The 27,512-nt window shown below is 43.2% G+C and overlaps 1 protein-coding gene across 4 annotated transcripts in view; it reads left to right on the top strand.

Moving 5' to 3' along the window:
• Positions 1-27,512, top strand: part of DGKD (diacylglycerol kinase delta) — a 755,036-nt gene that overhangs the window by 104,752 nt on the left and 622,772 nt on the right. Inside the window, exon 1 of one of the 4 annotated variants that reach the window (XM_085634677.1) lies at positions 17,268-17,447. The exons of the other annotated variants lie outside the window; for them this stretch is intronic. The gene's annotated coding sequence lies outside the window, so the exon portion shown is untranslated. Of the gene's footprint in view, positions 1-17,267; positions 17,448-27,512 lie in introns of those variants that run through there. 4 annotated transcript variants of the gene reach the window in all.

Raw genomic sequence — 27,512 nt, 5'->3', positions numbered from 1 at the left:
CACTCACCTATGCAAATATTCCGACTCTAAAGTGTGTGGTTTAATGGACCCCCAGGATAACCCCCTCACTCACTTTTCGCACAACGAGTACGGGGACAGCCTGAATAACCTCCTGTACCAAAGTAACTTGGGTATAATTAACAACACTAAACATGACCAGAAAGGGACAACTTTCAGGCGGAGTTCTCAGGCATCAACAATTGATTTTATTTTAGCTTCTTCCATATTAAGTAGTAAAGTGCCCACTTAGAGAATGTATTTACACCGTTCAGCGATCATGCCATCCTCTTAGCTCCTTAGATCTTCCTTGTCAGGCAAAAGAACATTGACTGGTAGCAGATAACTTATTGCTATCTAGGAAAAATGGATATCAGTTAAAATGGGCACATGTAGAGAAGCTGAATCAGGGCAACAAAATAATAGCTCAAGTAAGGGAATACATCACACTGTGGTTGAGGGTACAATGTCTCCACACTTAGTCACCCACTTTATAGCACTCCTCACGAAATAAAAATGGCACTTACTTGCACTAAATCGCTGAATTTGAACCAAAAAAGAGGATGGTTTGACCATGAATGTTCGACAGCTAGGGCAGCGCTCAAGAAGGCTCTCAAAGTCCACTGTAGAGATCCTGTAGAGCTCAATTTGTTGCGTAGTAACTACAAACAGGCCAGGAAAAAAAAAAGAAGGAGATAAGGGAAAAGGGAAAAGGCCTGGAGTAACCTGGAGCAAGCTGCGTCCTCGGGCAGCAGCAGGGACTTTTGGAGAGTCATAAATGCCCCTTATTTTAAGGACTCTAAGGTTCCTTCATTGGCATCTCACATGGACGAGGAGGATTGGGTGACCTATTTTGAAAGGATCTTAGGCGTCAAAAATACTCCACCCCTAGCTATGGCTGATCCTGCCGAAAGGACATTGGGCTCTCTGAAATTTTCTCTAACAGAAGTTAGAAAAGGGTTGGAGTCTTGCCCACCAGGGATAGCCCAGGGCCCTGATGGGATCCCAATTGATCTTTTACAGCAGAACTATGATTTGTGGGTCCCCTTATTAACAAATGTGTTCAATAGAATAACAGTTGAGGGTCCTCCACCATCTTGGAACCAGAGTGTAATTGTCCCCATATACAAAAAGGGGGATAGGGGCTCCCCTAAGAACTACCGCCCCATTTCCCTTCTGGATACCATGGCGAAGCTTATGGGCTGGCTTCTATTAGCCAAATTGGAGAACTGGGCCCAAGAAAATAACATACTGATTCAAGCGCAATATGGGTTCCAGAGGGGAAAGGGGCCGGTGGACCAATGTTTGAATTTATCACTATGCATTGACAAGTTCACAAAAGTGAAAGGGGGGGAAATCTATATGGCGTTTATGGACCTCTCAGCGGCTTTCGATTCTGTTTCCCACCAAAAGCTGTGGCTTATGCTGGAAGAGATGGGGGTCAACTCACTGATAATTTGCTTCATCCACCAGCTATACGCCAGTGCTTCTTCGTCTGTTCGGTATGGCACAAATGGGGAATGTACCCGCTCATTTAAAATTGAGAGGGGAGTAAGGCAGGGCTGTGTCCTAGCCCCGTTTCTTTTCTCCATCTACACTAACGAGGTGGAGGCCGCCTTGACTCGAGCCCCCTGGACGTCCCTATGTTTGACAACAAGCCACTACCGATATTGGCGTATGCAGATGATGTGGTGCTGATTGCCAGGACAGGGGTGGCCTTACAGTCTCTTATAATGTAAATGTAAATTGATACTTGTATAGTGCACTACTCACCCGCAAGGGTCTCAAGGCGCTTATACGAATACCGCTGTGGAACCCATCCTGGCTTTCCCTGTGAGGCGTCCACTCCTGGGCACCCCCAAGGTGGAGGCCAGGCATCCTTAACGTTGTGGGGGCCGTTGTGGAGATTAAGCAAGCTATTGCCCAGAGTTGCAGAGTGGGACTCCATGATTGGAATGGCACCGAGGCGAGAATTATCAGGTCCGTGGAATTTTTGAGCCCAAGACCCGCCGAGGCGGGGAATTGAACCCGGGTCCCGGGCTAGACCTCTGCATCAGGGTCTGCCGCACTAATCATTGAGCCACACTTCTCCACATCTATATAACATCTATTGCCTCATTTATGGCTTCATTAGATCTTAGAGTAAATGAGGCTAAAACATTTATTGTCATAGTAGGAGCCAGAAGAGGAGAAAAACACCCCCAATTCCAGCGGGCCTCAAAGAAATTCGAAGTGGTAGACTCCTTTTCATATCTGGGGGTCCTATTTGACAAGAACGACTCTTGGAAAAAACCTGGTTGTGGGGAGAGCCTCCACTATGGAAAGGAGCCTGCAGGCTATTAAGGGCTTTGCAAGAAAATTGGAAGCCAGTCCTTTGGACACAATCAAAAACATCTATCGTGCCAAAACAAAGGCAATGGTGACGTACGGGGCGGAAGTATGGGGAATGGTTAACGCTGACCCTCTCCAGAGAATCGAAGACAGCGTTTTTAAAAATCGGGTATCTTTACCCCAATCACAATCAAACTATACTTTTCATTTGGAATTGGGGTTACTTCACTTGCTTGATTCCATTAGATTGGCCCCAATCCTGCTTTGGATTTCGATCTGGCGTAGGTCCACGGTTGATTTAACACAACATATAATTGCTAGCTATATGAAACTGGACCACAGCAGCAGGATTAGTTGACTCAGCTACGTAGAGGCCGAATTGATCGCAATAGGGCAGGGTATTTTATTTAGTGTCCCCGCACTGTGGATGAAGGTTTCGAAGAGGAAAATTAATGAGCTATACCTTCAAAGGGCTGACTTTCTTAGGAGGGAAAAAAATCTGAAAAAAAGGGCGGTAGCTGTTTATGATCCCATTCCCGAAAGAGTGTGTGATGGTTTCTCATATCTCTCATGCATTAATATAGCTCATCACAGATTCATCTTATTACGTTTCCGCCTGAATTACATCCCTCTGATGTTATCCCTCCCAGTGAGGAAGTTCAAACACTCAGATTTGCCCCTCTGCCACTGTGACAACCATTCTTCCCAATCGGACCTACACATAGTGTTTGTTTGCAAGTTTAATCACACTGAAAGGAAAACTTTTATCTTCCCGATTCTAAGGCGCCATAATTTTACCCAATGCAGGGTGGCATTGTATTTCCTAAGACGCACTTTATAACCCCTTTGTGAGCTTCTCTGTAGCCTGTGGGCATGCATGAGAAGGCAGGAGAACTGGGACTCTCTCAATAAAATTGCTGAAAAAATTAAAATTCTGTTTGCACTTAAAGGGTGGGATCCCCAGTCACCGGAACTGTTTGTTAAGTATGGTTGCCCGATTCATGTTTTAAAAAAATATCTGCACTGGTAGAGTTCAACTATGAAATGACTCCCTTTTGAATTGATCTTTGAAATGTTTTAAAGTGTGGATTTTATGTAGATCTTTTTAACATTGTCTTATGAGCTACTTGATGAAGTGATGCTTTTATGATCTGTTTTTATAAGAGATCGAATACAATGTAAGGACTGTATAAACCTCCCACTCAGCCCAATCTCGCAAAAGCTCAACAGATTTTGAATTTACCACCCAATTGTTGCCCATATGTGGTGGTCTTGGTCGGTGGTCCACTTCCAAATTGGGTTTTACCCTCAGAATAGTGGAGGACTGTCTTGCGCAAAGCAACATTATAGCAATTCCATGACTTAAATATATTAAAAAACATGCTCAGAGATTCAGGATTGAGTAGCCTTTTTGAAAATCCAGGTAATGTTAATTCACACTTTAAGGACCAGGTCAACAAAACGTTCTTCACATATAAAAAGGATGCTAGGATTAAGAATGCACTTGACCTGCCCAACGGTCCAGTCATACGTTCCAATTCAACCAATCAAGGCATGTAGCCATTGATATATATATTTTTTTTCTTTTAACTTGTTTTTATTAGCATTTTAAAGAAAAAAAGTATACAATATACAAAACCAAAGAAAATAAACTCTCAGACTGTAGCACAGCAGTAAGTATCTTACAGTGTCAGCAGGTCCGGCAAGTAATCAGCAAGTCACATATACACCAGACAAAACATGAGTACCGATCAATCCAAGGTTCAAATAGTCAGTCAGGTATGTCCAATACTCTTTTGGTTTGGCACCTGCAGGCAACTCCTCCATGTAAGTGTGGAGCGTGTCCCTACAGTACGTCAGGTCACGAAGCCACTGTCGAAGCGTTGGAGACGCCTTACTATCCCAACACAAGGATACTCTATGTTTTGCCACTAATAAGGCAACCGCACAGAACTTACGCCTACGAGCCTGCATATTTTGAACAAGACCCAACAAACATGTGCGAGCAGTGCAATTGATGTCTCCGCCCACCATTTTCCCAAATGCTGCAGTAACCTGGAGCCAGTACTCATGCACCTCTGCATAGCCCCTCGCCAAATGCAGAAAATCAGCCCCATCAGCTCTACAGCGCTTGCAAGTCACCTCTGAGCGTAGGCCATATGCATACAGCCTGGCTGGTGTGTAGTATGTTTGGTGGAGATATCTATAATGTATCATTTTCAAATTACCATTAGGCGTAAGTAAACTAGTTAGAGCGCAAGCCGTGGACCATTCTTCCTCCGTGAGAGGGACATCAAGAACCTCATTCCATTTCCCCATTGATTTGGCCGTCTTGTTGTCTATATCCTCCTGTAGTTTGGTTTACAGATTAGATACCATGTGTTTATTATTGGGTGTAGTGAGCACCCACTGCAGGGTTGACATCTGTAATGGCTCCTCCGGGTAAGAAGGGTACAGTGTCTTGACCGCATTCTGAAGCCTATAGTATGTGAATCGAAATAAAGTCGTTTGGTTACTAAAATATGTGAGCTCAGTTAACGTTCTAAAAAAACCATTACAATAGAGGTCCCCCATCTTGTCTATGCCTGCTTGTTGCAGCTGTTTCTGACCCACTTGTTCTTGCGTGACAGACAGCTCGGGATGATATAACAATGGTAATGCCTGTGCATATAGCGGATATTTGCCAGCTAATTTCCCCATTCTGTGCCATGCAGCGACTGTTGTGTCTATAGTGTTAATGTCTCGGCTGTGGAGCGGAGATCTATAATGCGTGATAATGGCTGGAGCCATTGATATTTGACATGGATAATGGCGCCGGAGCTCAGATTCTTCCTTACACCGCTAAGAGGGAATATGATACATTACCTAGTGGCCTTCAGTGTTCCAGGCACATGGTTTGCATCACTACCTTGTTGTCCATGTGATGGAAGGTCACACCAGTCAACCAAGCACTTTATGCTATTTTGCACCTTGTATACCTCTTTTAAACTACGGTTCCTCCTCCCTATCTGTAGAAGATGATCTTTTAATACTCATCAGGAGGGTTTGCTTTTCCTGTGGCAACTTGAGTCCGCTCTGATATGTTTCTCAGTTCTGAATTTTATTGCACAAGTGCTGAAATTAAGGAAGAATTATGCATTGTGATCTGTGTATTGACTCTGATGTATTTCTTTTTTTTTTTTAAATCTTTTTATTAACATTTTCAATTTTGAACAATTCTGCAATACCATATAATTCCATCATTACATATATCCCATCGTCAAAGTTCAAGACCTTTTTAAATGCATCAGCAACATGTGCACAATTATCTGAGCAGTGCGTGACCGACGCTTTATCCACGTCAAACTACTGACTCTTAGTCCCCTCTGTGCACAGATTGTCTAATCGGGATTATCTAACAGCGTCATTCCCTGTGGGGGCTCGCAAATATTTCCCCGATATTCGTTCCACTTCCCCCAAATTCTAGACCACTTCTTTGGGCATCTCCTGTGTACATATACTGATTTTTCCGTCACCATTAATTCGTCCATACCATTACACCATTTTCGTAGTGTCGGGGCTTGCCTGTCTCCCCACCGCTGCGCGATATTTCTTTTCGCTAGCGCCATACCAATCGTTACCCATGCTTGCGCTGCAAGATTCAGGTCTGTATCCTCCCATATGTTTAATATGCATCGCTTAGGTTCCGGCACCATCGTTATATCAGTGACCTGCGCTATTGTGCGCATTATTGCTTTCCAGTACTTATTGATTTCTACGCATTCCCATAATGTGTGCCAGAAGGTGCCCAGTTCTCCGCATTGTCTGAGGCAGAACGGTGTGTCTGCTCTCTGTAGTTTATGTAGGAGTATCCTAGTGTAGTATGTGCGATGTAGCACCTTCAGCTGTACCAATTTAAATCTCACAGAGATCGCCACCTCTCTTGGGGATGCTAACGCTGCTTGCCAGTCTGTTTCATCTAACTCACCCACGTCCGTCTCCAATCTATTTTTCAGGGTTTCTGTCGGATCTGGTTGGTTATTTATAATTTTTTTTGTAGGTACGTGAGATGGCTTTTTCCATCATCTGATCCGTGCGTAGTCTGTCTTCTAGGGGTGATGATTCTGGCAGCTTTGCGCCTGGCTGGATTAGTGCCGTCAGTGCATGCCTAATTTGCAGGTATCTATATGTCTCTGTGTCTGCCAAACCATAACTTTGTTGCAGTTGCATAAAAGGGACGATCTCCCCCCTTTTCCATAGGTCCCCCACCTTCGAGATGCCTATGATATCCCATTGTCTAAATCCCTTTGAGTTTCTTAGCTTACCTAGTTTCTTTGTGTCCCAGTGTGGTGTCGCCTGCGTCAAGACTCCTTCACATCCCATGTCCCTCTGCGCCCCATGCCAGATCCTAATTGTATGCGCTGTAGGGCCTGTAAGATTGCTAGTTTTATTCCTGTTGTATAGCTCTCCCATGATACCATCTGTTCCCAGCAGATATCTGTCCATTCGATACGCCGGATCTAGCTGATCAGCGTGTAGCCATTGGTTTATTACCGCCAGTTGGGAGGCCCAATAGTATACTTTAATGTGCGGAAGTGCTATTCCGCCATCATACCAGCCCTTCACCAGTTTGTGCATCGCAATACGTGTCACCCTACCATCCCACAGCAGCCTGTTTACTTCGCTGTTGACTTCTTTGAAGTATGATGGGTGGATCGGAAATGTTGTGTTTTGTAGGGCGTACAAAAACCTAGGGAGCGCCATCATTTTAAAGAGGGCCGCTCTACCTAGCAAGGTGAGTGGCAGCGCACGCCAGCACTGTACATCCCTACGGAACCGCTCCAAGGGCTTCGTGAGATTTTCGGCTATGAAGCGTGTGTCCTGGCTTGTTACATATATGCCTAAATATTTAAACCCTTCGGTCGCTATCCTTATGTCACAGTCACGCGGGAGTCGAGGTTGATCGCCCGATAGTATGTATATATGTGATTTCGCCTAATTAATAGTGTATCCTGACACACGCCCGTACGCTGCACAGATATCCATCAGGCAGTTTAAGGAGCGGGCCGGCGAGGCCAGGTACAGCAACATGTCGTCTGCATATAGCGATATGCGGTCCTCCCATCCCTGCTCCCATTTAAGCCCACGGATTACCTGATCTTGTCGTATCCATGCCGCCAGAGGTTCTAAAACTATTGCAAATAAGAGTGGGGACAGTGGGCATCCCTGCCTTGTCCCTTTTGCCAGTGGGAAGGTGTCTGAGATTCGCCCATTGGCCACCACTTGTGCCAGTGGCTTTGCATAGAGTAATTCCACCCATTTTATGAATTTGGGACTCTGATGTATTTCTTGCTTCATCTTTGAATTGCGCGATCTACACGTGTACCTGTTTCCGAGGTCAATTCACTGTCTATTCTTCAACCTGTTCTGGTGATTAAGGCTCATTCGTCTAAAAGCATTAAGCACCATAATGTGTTGCAGACCATAAATTTAGATTCAGCAGGTGACAACGCTGTGAATTTAGTTGGGGATCATGTAACAATCAATTTGCTCCCAGCGGGCTACCCCTATGTGGCCGTTCTAGTTAACGTCCCCTCCTTGAGGGCAGGTCAAAAAGAAATTCTTGAATCCTTAAAAAATAGAATGGCACACTGGCTTCACAGGAATTGTCATTATCCAGTGGGGAGAGTACACCAAATCCTTTTCACTAGGAGAGTCGGATGGGTTGGACCTCTGGGAGGAGCCTCAGAGTGGACTCTGTTATCATCAACTTCTGCGATTCTAACTGGGCGAGGGAAGTCTAAGCCAGGGCCGTACCTCCCTCCCCGCTGGCTTCAAATATGTCTTTATTACTTTAGGGATTCTTCTGTCAGCACCTACATAATGTTCATTGTATAGATAATGTCTCCTGTAATATGTCTAATTTTCTAGGCCCAGACTTTCCATCCTGCCCGCCTCTTGCCGTAGCCAATAGGTTTCAAGCACTGAGTACTCTACAGGACAATGATTTCCATAACTTGTGTCATACTATTACGAAAGATAATGCCTCCTTGAGAGATAACAAGGTGGATACTGATCTGGATCTATTGGGTACTCTTCTAATAGATGATCCTTTGCCTGGTTCTAGTTTAGCCACTAAGAACCTATGATTAAATAAATATGATGATGATGATGACCTGGCATTTCAAGCAGGCTTTACATATTCATGAGTAACTTTGGCTTCTGCTCTACCCTCTAGAGGATGATAGTGTCAAGAGACCTTCGGGTGAACGTTATGCTCTATAAGCACCAATTAAAAATAAAAGTGTGGGACCCACAGGACTGCAGTATAAGGGTCACATATTGTCTGTAAGTGTATGTTTTGTAGGGATGTCATGTTGTAAGTTCTAGGATTGTCTGTGAGTGTGGGTCTTGCATGGATGTGGTAGTGGGAACTCGTCAGTTGTGAGACTCATGGGGATAGGGGCTCTCAGATTGTCTGTGAGTCTTACAGGGCTGCAGTATTGGGAGCTCTCAGTTTGCCTGTGAGCGTAGGTCTCTTTGGGATCTAGTATTGGGAGCTGTGTTTGGCTCTGAGTGTGGATTTCACAGGAATGCACTAATGGCAACCATGTTTGCCTGTGATTGTGGTTCTCATGGGGACGATGAATTTTGAGTTCTCAGTTTGAATGTGAGTGTGGGTCACACAAGGAAGTAGTTTTGGGAGCTCTCAGTTTGTCTGTGACTGTGAGTCCCATGGGATGTAGAATGGGGAGCTCTCCATTTGTCTGTGATTAAGGGTCCCACAAGGATGCTGTATTGGGAGCCTTCAGTTTACCTGTAAGTGTGGGCCACCTGGAGATGTTGAAATAGGAGCACTCAGATTTTCTTTGAGAGTGGATCTCTTGGGATGTATAGTTGTGAGCTCCTATTTCATGACATGGGCCTCACGGGTATGTAGTGTTAAGAACTCTAATTTTTTGCTAGTGTGAATGTAATGAAGGATGTGTTACAGGCGTGCTCTAATCGTATTGTTAGTGAAGGCTTCCATGAGGTTCTAATTTTAGGAAGCTTCCAGAATGTCTGTGAACATTGGTGTCGGCAAGCTCTGTATTGCAGGGCTCTTCATTGTGTGGATCCCACCAAATTGTTCTTGTTGGCATTTTTTTACCTTTTAAAACACAACATTGTACCATTAATAATTTTGCAATGTTATCACTAGAACATCTATTGCTGTACATTGTTTTCTGTTAGGAGAACACGCTTCTCTCTCGAACAGGACAGACTTTTGTCACATTTTAGAGCGAAGCCAAAACTAATCTTCTCAGAGATTTGCTGTGACGAGCAGGTCATAAGATGGGTCCTTTGACGTGTTTTATAGGCAGCCGGCATCATTATTTTTATAACCATGTCTGTGACTAAGGTCGTCTACTAATGCTCTAGAGTTCAGTGAACCAGGAGTTAGAGACACATAAAGAGTGTGATTGTACCTCTTTGTGTCACTACATATGTATTCTGCTCTCTAAGCAGCTGTACAAAGTATGCAAACACAGGCATTTTTATGCAGTCGAATAATTAAACATGCATGGGCAAAGCCAATAGTTTTGCCTTGGCAAGCGGATGCAGTGGTTTTTTTTAATTTGTTTTAATTTTACTTCCTGCAAACATGGCACAAACATTTAAAGAAGGAACACAAAGAAAACATGCTGTTGCCTCAACATGGAAGACCTACTCTGGCAATGAAAACTGTATTTAAATTAACCGTTGCACATAATTTTAATAAAAATGTTATGGTGATTCGTAGCAGGCTAAGAATTGTACAGTTGCCTTTGAATTATTGTAAGGCAGGGATGTGTATTAGCCCCCTTATTGTTTGCAATATATCTGGCTGATCTCCCAGCCACCTTGGAAGTGAATAGAAGTGCCAGCCCTAAGATGAATGGGAAACATCTTTCCTGCTTGTTGTACTCAGATGATTTGGTAATCTTCGACCAAACGGAGATTGGATTGCAAAGGAAGTTAACTACCTTTAATGAATATTGCTTGGCTGAACGCCAGACTGTAAATATGAATAAAACTAAAATCCTATGTTTTGGGAAAAAAATCCAGAATTTTAATTGGTATCTGGGTTCTATCAAATTAGAAATGGTGAACGAATATAGATACCTTGGTATTTGGTTAAAAAAATATTTACAATGGGACATCCATCTGGTAGCCCAGAATGCCAAAGCCCATACACCAGGATGTGGGCTAAGGAAATGTAACCATATTTATGGGGATATGTCACACAGACCTCTATTGAAAGCCTATAAGGCAATGATACCCCCACAAGTGCTGTATGGGGCGAAGTCTTGTGTTTGAATGGGAAGAATAGTTGGGACATTGAGGAAGGGAAATGTCTAAAACCATTGATGTCACTACCAGGCTCCTCTATGATTCAGGCAATCAGATTGGCGCTAGGATTGACATCATGGAACGTACAGGTACAAGTTGCCCTTCTAAGATTTTGGAAGAGATTAGGATCGGAGGAAAGTACAAAAGTATCACAATGGTGTAAAGAGGAGGTCTTGCACAGTGACTTAAATTGGGCCAATGAGACCAGAATGAAATTGTGCGCAATGTGTAAAAACCTAAAAGTAAAATTTGACCAGGCGACACTCTTGGTTAAAGCTTCAAACGGGGAGCTTAGAACAGTAGGAAGAGAAGTATCCAGGCAAAAAGACATGATATACCTGAGAAAGAAAAAGTATCAGTTCATTATATGATGAATAGCTGGGAGAATTAAATGTGGTACCCCTATTTTGGATACACTACCTAACGCCGGCTTGAGAGCCGAGGTACTCAGATGGAGAATAGGAGTTAACCACTGGGTATCCCATGTAAATAGAAAAGCAGAAATAGTACATTCGGACGGTAAATGTCGCTGTGGATTAGGTACCAAGTGTGACAATTTACATATTTTATTAGACTGTCGAAAATTTGTGCCACAGCGGAAACAGTTTTTATGACCCATCTTTTTAAAATATGGTAAAAAGAACCAAGTTGGAACCAAATATGATTGGATAGAAATTGGTATGTAAATAAAGTAGGGCTTGCTCAAAGTAAATTGTGCTTAGGCTGTAATACTAGTTTTAAGTTATATCTCAAGACTGAGTTTCTCATTGAAATTTTATTAGTATTTTTATAAGAAACCTGTAAGTTGTGGGAGAGAGGTAGGAATTGCCCTTTTAAGGTATTGCCTTTTTAAAGTATTAGCGAAATTGTTTTGTATGTGTTTTAAACTATTTATTGTAATATGTTTCATGATGTTTAGAGACCAATGGTCTAAATAAACGTACTTCTAAACTAACTAACTAAATTATTGTATACTGCAAATCTAGTTTAAACACACAAGGCTGACTAAAAAATAAAAAAGGAAAATAATTGAAACATAAAACATTGATACTGTAACATATCGGTCTAACAGCATACCAAGGGAATTAAGAACAAATCAAATGTATTAAGCTTTAAGAATTACAGAAGAAAAAAACAAGAATGCAGAATATTTACGGCGAATAGAAGTAAATCTTGACCTCAAAATCGTATGACTGATTAGCTGCCTTTGTGTACAAAACCCAATAAGGTTCATTCTCAGATTGCTTAAGTACAACCTTTACAAATTATCACATTGTCAACTGGGCCTTATCCCGTAGGGACAGTGTGAATAGTTCAAAATAATACCAACTGAGGCTTTCATCAAAGAGGTCAGTCAGCAGAAATTGTTTTATTCATCAAGTAATTCCTAATCTGAAAACAATATTAATCCTCCTTGACCTAATACTAATTCAATGATAAATGTCTCAGTTGGGGTAACAACTGTTCAGCAATGATAAAGTGAGCTTTAACCTTTCCAATTACCTCACACCAACAAACTTTCCATCTAAAGACATGAAAGACTGTAGCAGCAGTTTAAAAATAAATCTTCAGAATCCAAAGATTGTCTTGCAGATTGCTGTTCGTGATTTATGCCAAAGAGAAGTACTGAGGCCAAAATATTGTTTGTTTGCTGGATTCTTTGGTTCAGGTAGGATGAAGGACAAAATGTGGCATACATCCAGTTCACGTCAACAGCAGTTTCTTTTTTTTCTTTTTTTTTATTCTATTTTTCTTTTTTTTTTTCAAAGTATTTTATTTAATTTTTATAAGCAAAGACATTAGCATTTCTGTTACAAGGTTAGCCAATCGCGGTTTGTAAACAGCGTCTTGAGATACTTTAGCACATGTACTTAGCTAACCCCACATGACGTAATTGGCTGAGAACAAGAAAAAGGGTGAAAGAAAAAGGCAGGAGAGAAAGGGGTGAAGGGAGAGCAAGAAGACAGGCTCTGTGGTTATATGTCTTTTGACATGCGATTAGCTTGCTTGTGGAGAGATTGGGAAATATGTTGGAACACCTACTGACCCTTGGGGCCATAATAGTTGCGCTCAGTTACATTTACTTTACCGCACATAAAGGGGAACAGGGGGTGTGTCGCCGGGATGACTTGTTTTCATGGGGGTTCGTAAAAGTCTAGGTACATACCTAGACTTTTACGAACCCCCATGAAAACAAGTCAACAGCAGTTTCTGATCAATTAGCTCTATTGGTTGTGGTCGAGGGCCTGTAGCACCAGAGGGTCACATATATCAACCTATTTTGAATTCGCAAACGGTGCGAATCGCTAAAGGTGTACGGCCTCCATTAAAGTGAAAGCGCAGTATGGGGCGCTTTTTACAACAAAAAAAAACATTTGTCAAGTGGACAAACAAAAGTTTTTTTTATGGAGGCCACGTCCCTTTCTTTAAGACGCGGCTCGTGTAAAGAAAGGTGCGGCTGCCATTAAAGTAAAAGCGCGGTATGGGGTGCTTATAAAAATAAAAAGCATTTGATAAGCAGCATAGCACGTGCAGAAGTGCTGCGCTGTGCAGGGAGCATTTTTTAAAGATAAAGTACAGCGCCCATGATCAGGCACCGCATTGTAATGAAAACAGAGCAGGTTAGGGAGAGCATGTTGTGCCTGCAAAATCAGCTAGATTAAAGACATTAAAGAAAATAGTGCTCACAGACTGTAGATAAAACAGACCATGTAACAACACTAGTAAAAGGTTCAGTCTGCATGGGAGGTTACAAATGCATACAAGGCATTCCTAAGGAGGGACGAACAAGCCTTTTAATGAATCAGAAGCAACCATTTAGAATGGACAGTAACAGGAGCCAATTGAAAAGATGGTCAGAGAGTGGGCGGAGCTTCACGTCCATACCTGAATACAGCATGCCTCGCAGAGCAGCACATGCGATTCCCAGGCTCGACCTACAAAAAATTAAAAGAAAACTTTTCATTTTTAATTTTGAAACGCATCCCATTTTCCTTTAAGGAAAACAGGATGCATTCAAAAAATATCAATTGCTTTATTTAAAAGCAATCACATACTTGGTGGTCTGCTGACCCCAGCAGGCCACCATCTCTGTGACTTTTGCGATTCCCAATGGGGGTCGCAAACCGAAACCAACCTCATGAATGTTAATGAGGTAGGCCTATTTGCGACCCACTGGGAATCGCTAAATGTCTGAAACCCACATTTGTGTGTAGCGGTTTGCGATTACCAAATAGATAATCGCAAATATTCGCTACTAGGTAATTACAAACCCAAAACTATGTACATCTGGTCCCTTCGTCTCATGGGGCCAGATGTATGAACATTTCACTTGGTAATTCTCTAATTGCGATTTTTTTTAGCGACTCGCAAGTAGAGACTCGCAAAATGAAATGTACTAATGTGTCTCAGACACATTAGCGATTCCCAAATGGGTCGCAAGGGACCTACCTCATCAATATTCATGAAGCAGTTTGCAATTTACGACCCATTGGGAATAGGCAATAACACAGGGATAGTAGCCTGCTGGGGACAGCAGACCACAATGTCTGTATTTGCATTTTAATAAAGCAACTGTTTTAAAAAATGCACTCCGTTTTCTATAAAGGAAAATGAGGTGCGTTTTAAAAAGAAAAATGAAACGTTTCTGTTTCATTTTTTAAGGGTTGACAGTGGCACGTGGGACCACTACCTGTTCTTAAGAAACCTTTTGCGACCATTCACAACGGGGAAGGGGCCCCTTTGGGGACCCCTTCCTGTTTGCAACTGGCTTACCAGCTACTTGAAGTAAGTGGTAAACTGCAATTGTTTTGCACCTGCATTCCGGTCGCAAAACAATTGTATATCCCGTTGCAGCTCACTGTTAGGAAGGAACCCCCTTGGCACGCCCCTTCCTAATGGCTAATAGGTTACCGAATCTCAAAATAGGGTTTGTACATAAAAAATGCATTTTACTGGTCACAGACGGCCCTAAAATGCATCGTACATCTGGCCCATGGCCTCTACAGATTTCCGAACGCACCATCTAGTTAGACTGGCTAGCTCCCTTTCTGTGTTCTATCAGTTCTCTGCATGTGCACGTGTGTAATCTTCCTGCCCTCTCTTTAGGTGGGTGGATGTACTCTCTATTCCTGTGTGTTCCGTCTTTCCTGTGTTTGTATATCTGTCTTTCCTTGGTGTGCATGCATGTGAATGAGGGTACTCCGCATGTTTGAGTATTTGTATGCAATGTACCTTTTGTGCGGTTATCAATTTATGCGTGTAGTCACCTATTACGTTGTTAGGTCTTGAATGGCGAATGCAGCGCATGCGCTGCTTTCGCCTTGACGAGACTATTGTTGTCGGTTTCGTTCGGAAGGGAGACAAACCATGTGCGCGCACGGACAGTCGATGTGCAAGCGCATGGTGTCTCCTCTCTGGCTTCATTCAATGCGGCTCGCACGCGTGCACATCTCCTGTCCCTCCCTGTCTCCTGTTCGCTGTGCCTGCGCGGACAGGAGATGTGCACGCGGAGACAGCTTGTTTTTATTTACATCGAGACCGACAAGGTGCACCAGTTTCCCAAGCCGCACAAACCACAACAGTGAGAAAAGTATGCCTTAAAAAGGCAAGGAAGCTTCTAACCACAAATTACTTGTTTTAAAAGGGGTAAATAACATGAAATGTTTTCTCCAGTAACCGATAACATTTATTAATGTGCACCGACAAACCATTTATGTACTGCGCTCCTTAGCCTGATAATCTAAAAAAAAAGAAAATTAGCTGTGTTATTTGTATACAAAAATAATTTAAAATATGGTAAATTCAATTAATTATTTTCACATGCAGTATAAATATAAATTATTTCCTACCAGAAGAACCAGCAACTTACTACAAGTATGTAATCAGTGTATCATAAATCAAAAACACAACATTTTATACCTATACAAGTAGGAATACACGTACATATCCACAGAAACAGTTTGTGTCATCTCAGTATTTCAGTATCACACTATTGTACAACATATATGACCTCCCGCCATGCATGTAGGTGGTCAGAGGTTTTAAAACCTCTGGACTTCTCCACAATTACTCCAACTCAGTTCACTAGTGACTTTCACCAAAACCTCAAATTTTGGATCTTCTCCATCGCTGCGTAGGACTTTGTGGGGTTGACTCTGCAGTCTTCTACAGAGTTCTGCTCTGAACGCAAAAATCACCCCTGGAAAAACATGCAATAACAACAGCCCATATGGCGCTATGCAAGGATAACAGTCAACCATCTGTAGGGTGGCTAGGGGCAGGCCCCTTCCAAAAGCATAATTCCGCGACAGGCACAAAAGCAACCCAGCCCTTTTTAGATGGCCTGGCCCAATTACTTCTCAATTCCCCTTCTCCAGCTAAACATTCCTACCCAAAAACAAATTCCTAACAACCGATAACCCCGCCTCCATTCTATTCATCCATCCATCCATTTATCCACTGTCCATCAGTCCATCCATTTATTCATGCCTTAATTTATCCATCCGTCATCCATGTATTCATCCTTCCATCCATCCACTGTCAAAACATCCATTCATTTATCCACTGTCCATAGCCATCCACTCTGCCCATCCATCCATCTACTCGCTCCGTCATCCCTTCATATATTCATTCATCCACTGTCCATCCCATCCATCAGCTACCACTGTTAAGCCCTGCCCCAGGACATTACCTTCGCTCACACATCTAGGCATAGAGGTATAAAAAAAAATAATCACCGCCCAGATACCCAGTAGATTATTAGCACAGAAAATTGAATCTTAAGTAAAGTTGGAGGGTCACAAAATAGGCAACCACTGTACCAAAGTAGGGCAAACCTATCTTACGCCACCCCCCCAAATGTATGTTCTCATTACGGAGTGACCTGGGAAATCGCTGTTTTCTGTGCAACACTGCAGACGCACCACGGATACCACTAATTCCAGAGGCAGGGACAATTCCACCCATTACAGTTTGGACCACGAGTGTCCACTAAAAAACACAAGCATTGAAAATGCAATAGCTCTCGCCTTTGATTAAGTTAAAGCCATTTGTTTTGCTAATGGTATTGTACAGCAAAGCAAATGGCTTTAACTTAATGAAAGGTGAGACCTATTGCATTTTTAATGCTTGTTTTGCTTTCAGTGAATATGTCCTGTGAATGCATGCTTGTGTCCTCTGTTTAAGGGCGTTGTGTGTGTGCACAATATTTGTACATGTTTTGCTTGCATGAGTGTATGTTTGTGTGCGTTGTTGCATGAGTGTATGTTTGTGTGCATTGTGCTTGTCCAGGTTGCCTACCTGTTTACTTTGTGCACTGTCTGCATGGCTATATGTGAATGCTCCTTACTTCTCTTGTTACCTTTTTGACTTCGTCTCATGGCTGTGCTTTTGCATGTTTGTAACGCGAAGAGATATTTCTTTCCTCCTGTCCATTTTCCCGTGACTCTTTGCTTTGTTTGCCTTTTTGATGTGTGCATAGGGCTCTCCACCTCTTTTCTGCGTTCCCCGCCTCTCTCCACCCTCTTGGCGTTTCCCTGCTCACCACTTTCTTGAATGCTGAGGGTTGAACTTTCTCCCTCGTAGGCAGTTGTTCAGCGAGGATGCCTGTGTGCGCATTCCGTGCTTAATTAATTGATTTGAGCTGGGCCTTTACAGACAGAGACACTCTTGTGTTGGGTGGCTCGTTACAGGCACCTTCCTGTTGAGGACTCCTGCTTCAGGGGCAGCCAGCAGCAGCGGTTAGCTGTATGCCCATATGCTTTTAGGTAAGAGGCGCTAGCGTGTTTCTTTTTATTTATTTGTTCAATTTCCACCTGTTATCCCGCTGACGGGGGTACTGCTGGGTGCGCGCGATGTCACATGAGGTTTGCGTGCTGACTGCAGTTTACAACCGGAGCTTTTAATGGTTGTGTGAGTTTACGAAGCTGTTATCTTGAAGCGAAGCAGAGAGCATGTCGGTATTTGTTTTAGGTTCTTCACCATTCTCAGTGAGAACCGCGATTGGCCGAGGCAGCTGGTCCTGTAAGGTTATGGATCACGGATGACCCTCCCCTATCCGGGACACTGTGCATGTGAGAAGTTCAGACTACTTCCCCCGCCGCACCCGCCCCAATTGAAGGAATGCGGACTAGTTCTTGAGTCCAAGTTATCCCTCAATAAGAGGCTTGAGGGAGTGCGTTCAGTAGGAGTAGCGAGTGTGCAGTGTTGCAGTTGGTCTCGTCTCCTTTATTTGGTACACGCCGGGTTGCCTACAGTGGAAAGCAGCCCCTAAGAAGCGCTGGTTGCCCTCATGGGCAACCTTCCTGAGCAGGAAGTGGCCTCGTATTATAGCTCTTTATATCTCTCTTGAGACTTCTAAGCTCCTTCATTTGGCGCTGGTACCTGGGGCAGTCCGGAGTGTATGGCTGAAACGTTTTCCAGTTAAGTTAGTCCTGTGTTGGAGTTGTTGTTTGAGGTAGGTGAGGTTTAGAGACGTGCTCCAAGCACAGTGCAGCTTGTGTAGCAGTACTTAATCATGTGGTCTGCAGAGAGTGTGAGTATAGGTGCAGCTACGTATACTACTTATCCTTTTATACACACAGATAATACTCTGAAATGTGTGGTAAAAGTCTTGGGAAGAGCCACAACATTTATTGCTTTCAGGAATTGGAGACAGATGTCGATTTTTAATATTTGGTCAGAGATTAAGATCCAGCGTTTTGCTGTCTGGACATAAAAGCACTAACATGGGGCTGGGTTGCCCCTGCTCAAATTCTAAACAAGGTACACGCATCCTTATTTTTTTACATTTCAGAAGCATTTTCTCCAGTTCACATCACAGCTCCTGGTATCCAGAACGACAGAAATACTGGAAATACTCCTCTGCATATGGCTCTGGTCACTCTGGCATGCTTCGTCAGAGGACTGAAGGGGGTGCAAATGTTGTTCTGTTACTAGCTTTTACATGATGGGTGATTCATAGCACCTTCTAGCCGGCTCGCAAACCGCTGCATATCAAGTGTTGTTATTATCCAAGTGCATGGTTCCCGTTTTATCAGGTCTGGAAGAATGGGGCTGCGTACCCTCTTTAGTAGTCTTAACGTGCAATCTTCAGTTTACACCTATCTCAGTATTGGATGCCGTATTCCACTGAAATATCTTACTAGGAAAGAAATTGCATCCTAGATACGTTTTCAGAGCTGCATCACAGTGGATTAGCTATATGAAGGCAGGGAACATGTCTTTCCTTTGGTAGTATGCTGTTCCGATCTACATTTCTTACGCAGCAGGGGGTTTTGTGGACATATGGTACGTTTTGTACCCTAATAGTGTAAGTTTTTAGCAGTGAGTGGTCTGGGGCTTACTGTCTATGTGAAGGGGTGTCCAAGCTAGTGGGTTATGTTTTTGGGATGTTTGGAGCATGTTGAAAGCGAGTGTGTGCTACTTCAAGTGGTAAGAGAAGAGCCAGGTTTTCAGTGTTGTGCTGAACATGTTTGTGCCCTTGTATGGCTCTAATGTTTTAGAGGAGTAAGATCCTGAGTGCTTTTGGAAGCACAGGGAGGAAGATCTACCTGTGTGTTGCTTGTCCTGTCAGTAAGAGCTAGGCTTTCTTATTATTTCTTACTGTAGGCATTTGGAATCTCTACCATAAAGTGCTAAGCAGGGTATGCTGATGGTCCTCAAATGTATCTAGTTTATACATACGTTTCTGAAGCTTCTGCAAATTGCAAAGGTACTTCTCCACTTTTTCAAATAGTAGTCTTGTTGGCACCGGAGTCTGTCAGACCCTCTAAACAGTATTGCAATCAAGGTTCCAAGGGCCTTCTTTGGTCTCCTTCGTTCTTTCTTGTCTGTATTCTATTTGACGTCTCAACCTAAGTAAAATATCCGTTCACTTTATTCAGTATGCATCCCCACAACCATTCCAATCTCTCCAGCACTTACAGATTCTCGTCAGTAGCTCTGATCTTGCTTGCATGAAACCCCCATGATTCATCTTTTCCTCTCTCTAGATAATTTCCCTGCATCTTCCCAGCCTCCCTTCTTCTGTGCTTACTGCTTCTCTATTCTGCTTCCTTTCCTGCTCCTAATCTTTGTGGAGCCGTCAGGCCCTCATCTATGTCTCTTCACCCATTTCCACGCTCCTGTCTCCCCGTCAAGAGCCTCACTGCCCCCTTTCTCTCTACTGCTCCAGTTTCATGCCCTGCTATCTATTCCCCACCAATGCCCAGCACAAGGCTCTTTCCCCACGGTCCCAGTCTCGCTATCCTTTGCTACCACCCACTCCCAGTGTCTTTACTTTCCACATAAACTCCTCATATCCATCCTCTTTCTCACATTCCCCTCTTGCCTTAAAGCCTAGTCTCTCCATTCTGCCCCTGATCTGTGTCACATGTCGTTGGCTTGGTGAGACCTTTCTAGACTAAGTGACGGTCTGAGCTCAGAAGCATCTGTCTGGACAGCAGGTTCAAGTACAAAATTCAACCAACTTTTCTGAAGTTTGTTATAAGCGATCTGTTAACACTTACCCACTTTCCCAGTGAGTCAGGCTACCATCATGCTCTGTTTGTACCAGCCCTTCTTCAGTAGTGACATTTTTCACTATATTACTGAATGGTTTTTATGTTTTTTGCCACTTAGGCATTTGTCCAGATCGCAAAATACAATACCTAGGTGCCAGCATACCAGACGTTCCATCTGACCTCACACACCCATCAAAACTTCAACTATTTGGGCACAACCTACTCAGGCAAAGACCTTACTCTGCAGCGTAACCACCGCCCTTTGTACTTGTCCTCATCTTTAATTTACTCACACCAAGTCATCATTTCTCCTTCAGCTGAGCTCATGCTTCACCATTTTGCAACTCTATCCTTCACTGCCCCTCTTAAGGCTGGAATCTCCTCACGACCATGAACAAACTCAGCTCTTTATAAAACTATACACCCGTACCTTCCTTACACTCTCCCGTTTAGATGGAGCACAGACATATTGAGTGGTAGCACATGTCCTTTTCCCTCCTCATACTGAGCTTTCTTTGCAATATCTACCCTAAATACCCCTTCCTTCCTGCCACTCTCACACTCACCCATCTCTCTCCCTCCATTGAGCCTTAGAACTCCTTGCTCCCAGCACACATAGTCCCTGTGGGCTTGGTCACCTATACCTCTCTTTCTACTCCGCTTGCACTGAGCTGCTCGGGTTCCTCTGAGCGAAAGCTTCTCTCCCTTCTTTGCCCTCATGTCAGACAGATCCGCCTTCCTCCAGCTGCCCGTCCTGTTGGCGATTGGACACTTATCACAGATACCCAGTCTCCCTAATCTCCCTTATTTTAGAAGACTCTCTGGCAGACTTCAAATAGTAACCAGCAGAATGTCTCATTCATATTCACTGCTAGCAGTCTGCCATGGATTTCAGGTTTTGTGGCTTTGTCAATTTTTCTATGTCTTTGTATTTATAACTCCCAAGTGATTTCTATTTTTTCCTTTGGAACTTTATGCTAGAACCATGTGTACCTTCACATTCTTATCCTGTGAAAATGCATCACATCCTCTTTTGTGCCGCTGGAAAACGCCACACACCAGTAGGAGAAACGTCAGTAAAGTTACACCTTTTCTGTGTCATCTCTAACTCCTGCCCTCGTGGTTGCCGGGGTTCTGTTGTCTGTTTTCATTTGGCTGTTTGCTCTCTCTGCCTGGTCTAGAGTGCCTGTCCTTCCTTCAGTGAACATGACTCACCATTTTGTGCATAATGGAGCCTGTGTGTGATTGACAGTATATGGGTTTGTGAAAGGGTTCTTCTTCTTGTTAGTTTGTGGTGATTTGTGCGTGTCAGGCAGGGTTTGGGTGACTGCTTCAGTTAATTGTAGAAATGTGTCCCTTGTAAGGTGGTTCTAGACTGAGTGACGTTTGCCTACCCTTTACGCCCTTCAGAATTTTCTTTAGATTGCATAGTTTCTTTCGCCACGCCTGTTAACTTGCAAAGTATGTGCCCCTTTGCCCAGAATGTTGACAGCTGACACTCCCCATTTCTAATTATTCTGTGAATTTTTCTCTACCTGTTATCTTAGTTCTCTGAACTTTGCTTGTTTCTGTCCCTATGCTTTCTATTCTTTAAGCTAACCATTTCTTTAACCAGTTTGCGTTTCATTTGTTGATTAGTAACTTGTGTTTTTGCCTGTTCTCTGCGCACTCTGCTCTGTGCATGTTCTCTAGCCAAATGCTGTGTAGTCAGCCAGAGAGCTTCAGATTTGTGTCACACAAGCACAGATAGCTTCAGGAGATGTCATTCCTCCGAGATAGTAATTTATAGACAAATCTTCATGTGATTTGCTCAGAGTTCCCCAATACAGTATTTGTTTATTTATTTTGAATCTTTTATATGGCGCGAATATGACCCTTACGGATATCAGAGTGCTTTACAATTGTTCAGAGAGCAGAGACAAATAAAATAATAATATTATAGTCGAGAAAAATACAGAATATGGCAACACAGAGATAAGGGAGGGTACAACACAATGTCAGGACCGATAGAGCATAGCATGCGTACATACATTGCAATCCCTAGCATCCACAGTGTTAATGTACTCGTAAAGCAATTTATAATAAACATTTGAAGAAAGATCTCCTGTAGAAGCATCTACATGTAAGTCTTTCATATCTAGCGAGTACATTGAATGTGTGCGTGCAGTGGCAGTTCCCAATCGTGTTTAAACTAGACGTGAAAGACTGGCCTGAGTGTCTGACTCCTGCTGGCCCTATAGGTGGCAATGTGGTATCTCAATCCGGAGGGTTCCTTTAGCCTTGAAAATCCACATTGGTATAAGGGGGAGTAGGTGGTACCACCTGGAGCAATCTGGCAAAAGTGTGCTTATGATGCGAGTATTATTGGTCAGACGATTGAGGGCGATTTGAAGGCCTGTGTAAGAGAGAATGTTCTGGCCAATGTGTTAGTATGTTGGAGGGTCTTCAGAAGCGAGAAGCTGTGCTGCTTAATACAAAGGGTGTGCTTCTCTGAGTGGTCGCAAGGGGCACTGTGGAGAGCAGTTGGTGGCCTAAGGATTGCATAGGTGACACTACTTTGTCCTGAGCTGCTTTACGGCTGGTCCCCTGAAAACTATGTTGGTCTGTTAGAACTGGAGAAATCGTCATTGGTGGCACAGCTCTGAAAGTAGCAAGTGAGCAACTTCCTTAGGTCACCACACAAGGCCTCACCCTCTGGGTGGACTAGGGGGCTTGAGCAGAACCTCTCTTGGCAGGGAGTGGATGTGTCCACCCACAGCCAAGTGGAATGCTTGGCTGAGCGCTTGTGGATTACATAGCAGGACCCATGGCAACACATTTAGTGAGCGCATCAACAGTTGGAGATGAAAATAATAGTTTTCTTCTTTAGCAATTCACAGGCATAGGCTGAATAGCTCATACCACAACTCAGGGATGACACAGTTGATTAACGGTGTTGTGCCACAACTTTAGTAGATGGGACTTGGCGTATAGGTGCCCATTTACGACCAGCGAACCTTCAGATCACCAGGATCCCGCATTGTGCCTCAAACATTCTTGTTAGAGACCATTAGGGCCCAATGCAAATGAGGCTTGCAAATGATCCCCATACACATTTATGTATGTTAGTGTGCCTTCTTGGGAACTGTAAGTGAGATTCATCACCGGAAAGTGGTTAAATTGTATATTGATCATATATTGTTGACTGGCCATCCCATAAATCCTTTGTACTCAAGTGAGTCAGTTATTATAGTGTGTTGTCTTCGTTTCAGAGATTGTCCCATCATTATATTTTTGGACTCTAGTTCAGACAGAGACAGACCCTGGTGGCACCGTAGTTAAGGCATGGTGTTATATTGTTACAGAAACAGCTCTTGGTGGGTCCATGTCTCACAGTTTTTTTTAATTTTCAGTGATGTGATAGTAAATGCATGTCAGACACTTCACTAAATGCTTATGTCTGCCTTCCAGTAAAAGCAAAGTATATATTCATGCAAAACGAATTGAAGATTGAAGTCCCTGCTTGCAGTGCTTTTTTGACTGAAGGCTGTGACACTATTTAGAGTTTTTGTTGTCCGTCATGCTTAATTATTTGCTCCTGTCTATGGGGAAATTCATGTAGTTTGCTTTAACTTCCGGTGCAATTGTGAGTTATAGCGCGAAGTACAAATCCATTTTAGGGTGAAATAAGTCATAGCGTCAAATTTGGTTTGAAAATGCATTTAATGCAAGAAATGCAAAAAATACAATTGATGTCGACAGCAGCCACTCTCGTTCTGGTAGTTCACGTTCTTCCTGTGCTATAATTTTACTGCCAGTGGCGGTGTAATTATGCGACTGGCAATATGGCGTAATTTTGGGAATTTGACATAAGAAAGCATAAGGCGAAATTCCACAAATTACATCAGCATATTTAAGGTTTTGCCTGGGCCAACATCTGACAAATATACATTCTGCTACTTGGGTGACCTGCCGTTCAGGGTTAGTTTTGAGATGGACCCAGAATTCAGTGAAGTAATTAGATAAGCAGTGCTGCGAGAGAGGCTTGGCAGTGGTTGTTTGTATTATTTTTTGGGGAGATTTGGACTTGACCTACTAGCATTGCATGAGTCAGGTAGCCGTACAGCCTATGTCTGATATCTATACCACGCGTTGAAGGAATTCGAACAAAAACAAAGAAAAGACCAAAGTCCAGTTTACACTTTTAACTACTTACTATCATCTCTGGAGTTTCTCACCTCTCAAGTTTGGTTGTATCCATTGGTTTTGTTTCCTTGCCTTTGTACAAACAGAACCCCAAGGATTAGAGATTGAGTAAGTAATGTTGATTGGTCTGTTGAACTCTTGTCACAGCTTGTTCCTTTTGTTTTTTGACCACTGTGAGCATGATAAGGATTATTGGTTCAATGTGGGATCCCAGCATATGTTTCTGTAGCTCCGCCAGTGCCTGTCTACAACAAGTGCCGTTGAAAGCCAGCACTTCTTCGTCATTATTTTGCCTTCTCCTCACAGGAGGGTTACACAAAGCCACAGAACCAGCCTTGTTTTTGATTTTTGCTTGATACTCAGTCAGGCGCCTCTTCGCTCTTTCCGCTTCACTGTTAGTCCAAAGTCCCTCACACCAGATGCCTTCGATGCTAAGCAGGCCTCTGCTTCTGGAGTGAACCACATTGCTAAAGCATTTTTATCATCTCTTGTTACAGTTCAAAGCATTAGTCTGTGTACACGGGCAGGTGAGGTGGGGATTTGGTTGTTCAGCGAAGTGAAGATGTATTGAAAATGAGGAGGGTCTAGAGTTCTTAAATTCGGATGTGAAGTGATCAGTCTCAGGTGGAAAGGGAGCAATTGTTCCAGCTGGTCAAGAGGAATGGGAAAAGGTATTAGAGACAATAAATGTATTTCACCTCACATTCCAATTACCTGCAAAATATTTCCAATATGCTGTCCATTCCTTCCTTCTTATTTCTTAATCTTGTGCACAGAATGACAACAGACACCATGGTACAGAAATAGAAAATCTAATTTTGTTCATGTTCATAAAATAGAAGATTGAAAAATTCGAATCGCTATTCATTCTATGCACCTCCATCCAAAAACAGCTCCACATGACTTGTTTGCTGGCCAGGGGGATCTCTAAAAAATTGGGATCATGTTTCAATATTCCAGCTGCAGGATTGCAGTAACTAATAACTCCTATAGGTGCAGATGTGTTGTGTCGCCCTGCTAGTAAAGGGTCTTGTAATTATCTGGTAGAACCCTAGATGTTCCCTTTATATATTAAATGGCATTGGGGCAAGAATGGATTCCTTGCTTCAGACTGAGAGGGATCATCTGCAAGACCCCATTTGAGTGTGTTGACTAGGCCTGGGTGGTAAATTCCGTTCCGCTCCCGGAATTTGGGTATTTTCATGTTCCGTGGAGAACGCAGAATTGCCCAAAATTTTGAGTTCTGCAGCTTTGCGGAATTTTTGCTTGTTTGCGTTCTCAAAATGTGCGTACGCAAGATATTTCTCACCGAGCACGCAAACAGCATTCGTGAACAGGAAAAAAGCATCGCGAACAAGCAATTCCACATGTTTGTGGAATTTCTGCATGCTCGCGGAGATTTTTTACCATTTCACGGAGCTTTGCGTAGCGCGACTACGCAAATTCTGCCCACAGCTCATGGTTTTTTTTCTCCGCCTGTGTTTCAGAATTGCTAGATATTAGAAACAGTGACAACTACTGTCTGATCTTCGTGCCTTGCAATATGGTTTAAAAAAAAAACTTCAGATATGTCGCTTTGTCAAGGGAAAAATAGAATTCAACCCATTTTCTGGGGTTCTCCCTAAGGGGTAATTTAGCAACGACCAATACCCCATCAGGTCAGAAGAGAGGATTGAGTAGTCTCTAGCTCAAATGGAGGACAGCTAGGGACAAACTACATATCGGGGAAACAACTGCTTACCATAAAGCCTTTTCCTAGGATGCAATCAGTGTAGAGGTTGATGGTGTCCAGTCCTTTTTGCACACCGCACAGCAATATCGTTCTATGAAGCTGCCGGTTGGGTTCCTTTTATTAGATGGCTTCCTTTAGCAGGGGGCACATTCAAGTACCCACCACACAGCAAGTAGGCTTCGTCCCTCAAAGTAGGACAGGCATCACTCTCAACAGGAATCTTGACTCCCTCACACAATTCCCAGTTTCACTGAACAGCTAGTCTTTTACGTTCCAAAAGGCTTGCTGTCTTCTCCGGGATGTGAAGTTCAGCAACCACATCTTCTCAGCAGGCATGCTACATCCCCCGGAGAATCCTTGGCTCTCATTGTAGGATCTTGATCCAGGCATGGTACCAACCAACTAGGAGACTAGCAGTCAGAAAGACTAGCCCTTGAATTCAATAATCTTCTCAACCATATTGATATGTGTGATTTCTCATTGTGCTAAAGACAATCCCTGACAAACTGAGTAGGGCAGCTGCCCAGTACATGCTGACTAATAAGATCCTGTGCACTGTTCAAACTTTGGGGTGGTACTATAATATTATCGTTCATGCCCATTGCATGATCAAGGCATGTCAGGGTGGAGTTCAGCAGGTACCACTTCCATAGACTGGTTCACAAGTTCAGGAGCAGATGGAGAGTTTTCCCAGACTATCAGGCCACATCCTTTGTCGAACAGGAAGGAAATGAAAACAGAAGGCAAACATAAAGGAGGGGTACCCACCCACTGGATACCAAGTTCAGCTACCTAAATAGGATGGGTACGGCAGAGGGGCAAGGAGATTTTCTATGGCCTGCTTCTAGATCAAAGAAAGGACCTGGATAGCCTCACCAAAGAACCATTCATTTACACAAAGGAATGAAAAATTTCCTAGCTATCGCAGCGGAAAGTTTCAATTCTATTAAGGACTCAGAGGCGAGGATTATGCAATTCTTTCCATGCTTTATTGATAGCAGCAATTCAAAGAAACTTAACAAACTACCATTCCCATGAACCATAGGGAATAACAAAGTTTGAACAGTAGAGAATGTCCCAGTATAGAGTGTCAGTGTGAGTCCACCAATCACAGGGCTTCCTGGTAATTATAGTCCTCTGTTATCTTCCATTCCCCCACTTTCGTCGTCTGCAGTCAGCCAAAAAGAGCACATCAGGAATCTTGTTTATTGGAATCCCCTGTCAGAATAAAGAACAGAATCAGGCACCAGCATAAGCTGAGGTTTACCCTGTAGGGGAAAGCAAATTGTACAGTACCAAGCACAATGCAACAGCAAATGAGGACCAATGAGATAAAAAACTTTACTTACTGAAATACGAGGGTGGGAAGACACAATCATTGTACCCTGGGTGGGATAATCCTCGCCTCCAAG

The sequence above is a fragment of the Triturus cristatus genome, chromosome 11 (assembly GCF_964204655.1).
Source record: "Triturus cristatus chromosome 11, aTriCri1.1, whole genome shotgun sequence".
Lineage (NCBI taxonomy): Eukaryota > Metazoa > Chordata > Amphibia > Caudata > Salamandridae > Triturus > Triturus cristatus.
Note: the sequence above shows the minus strand (reverse complement) of the source record. Positions and strands in the feature narration are given on the sequence as shown.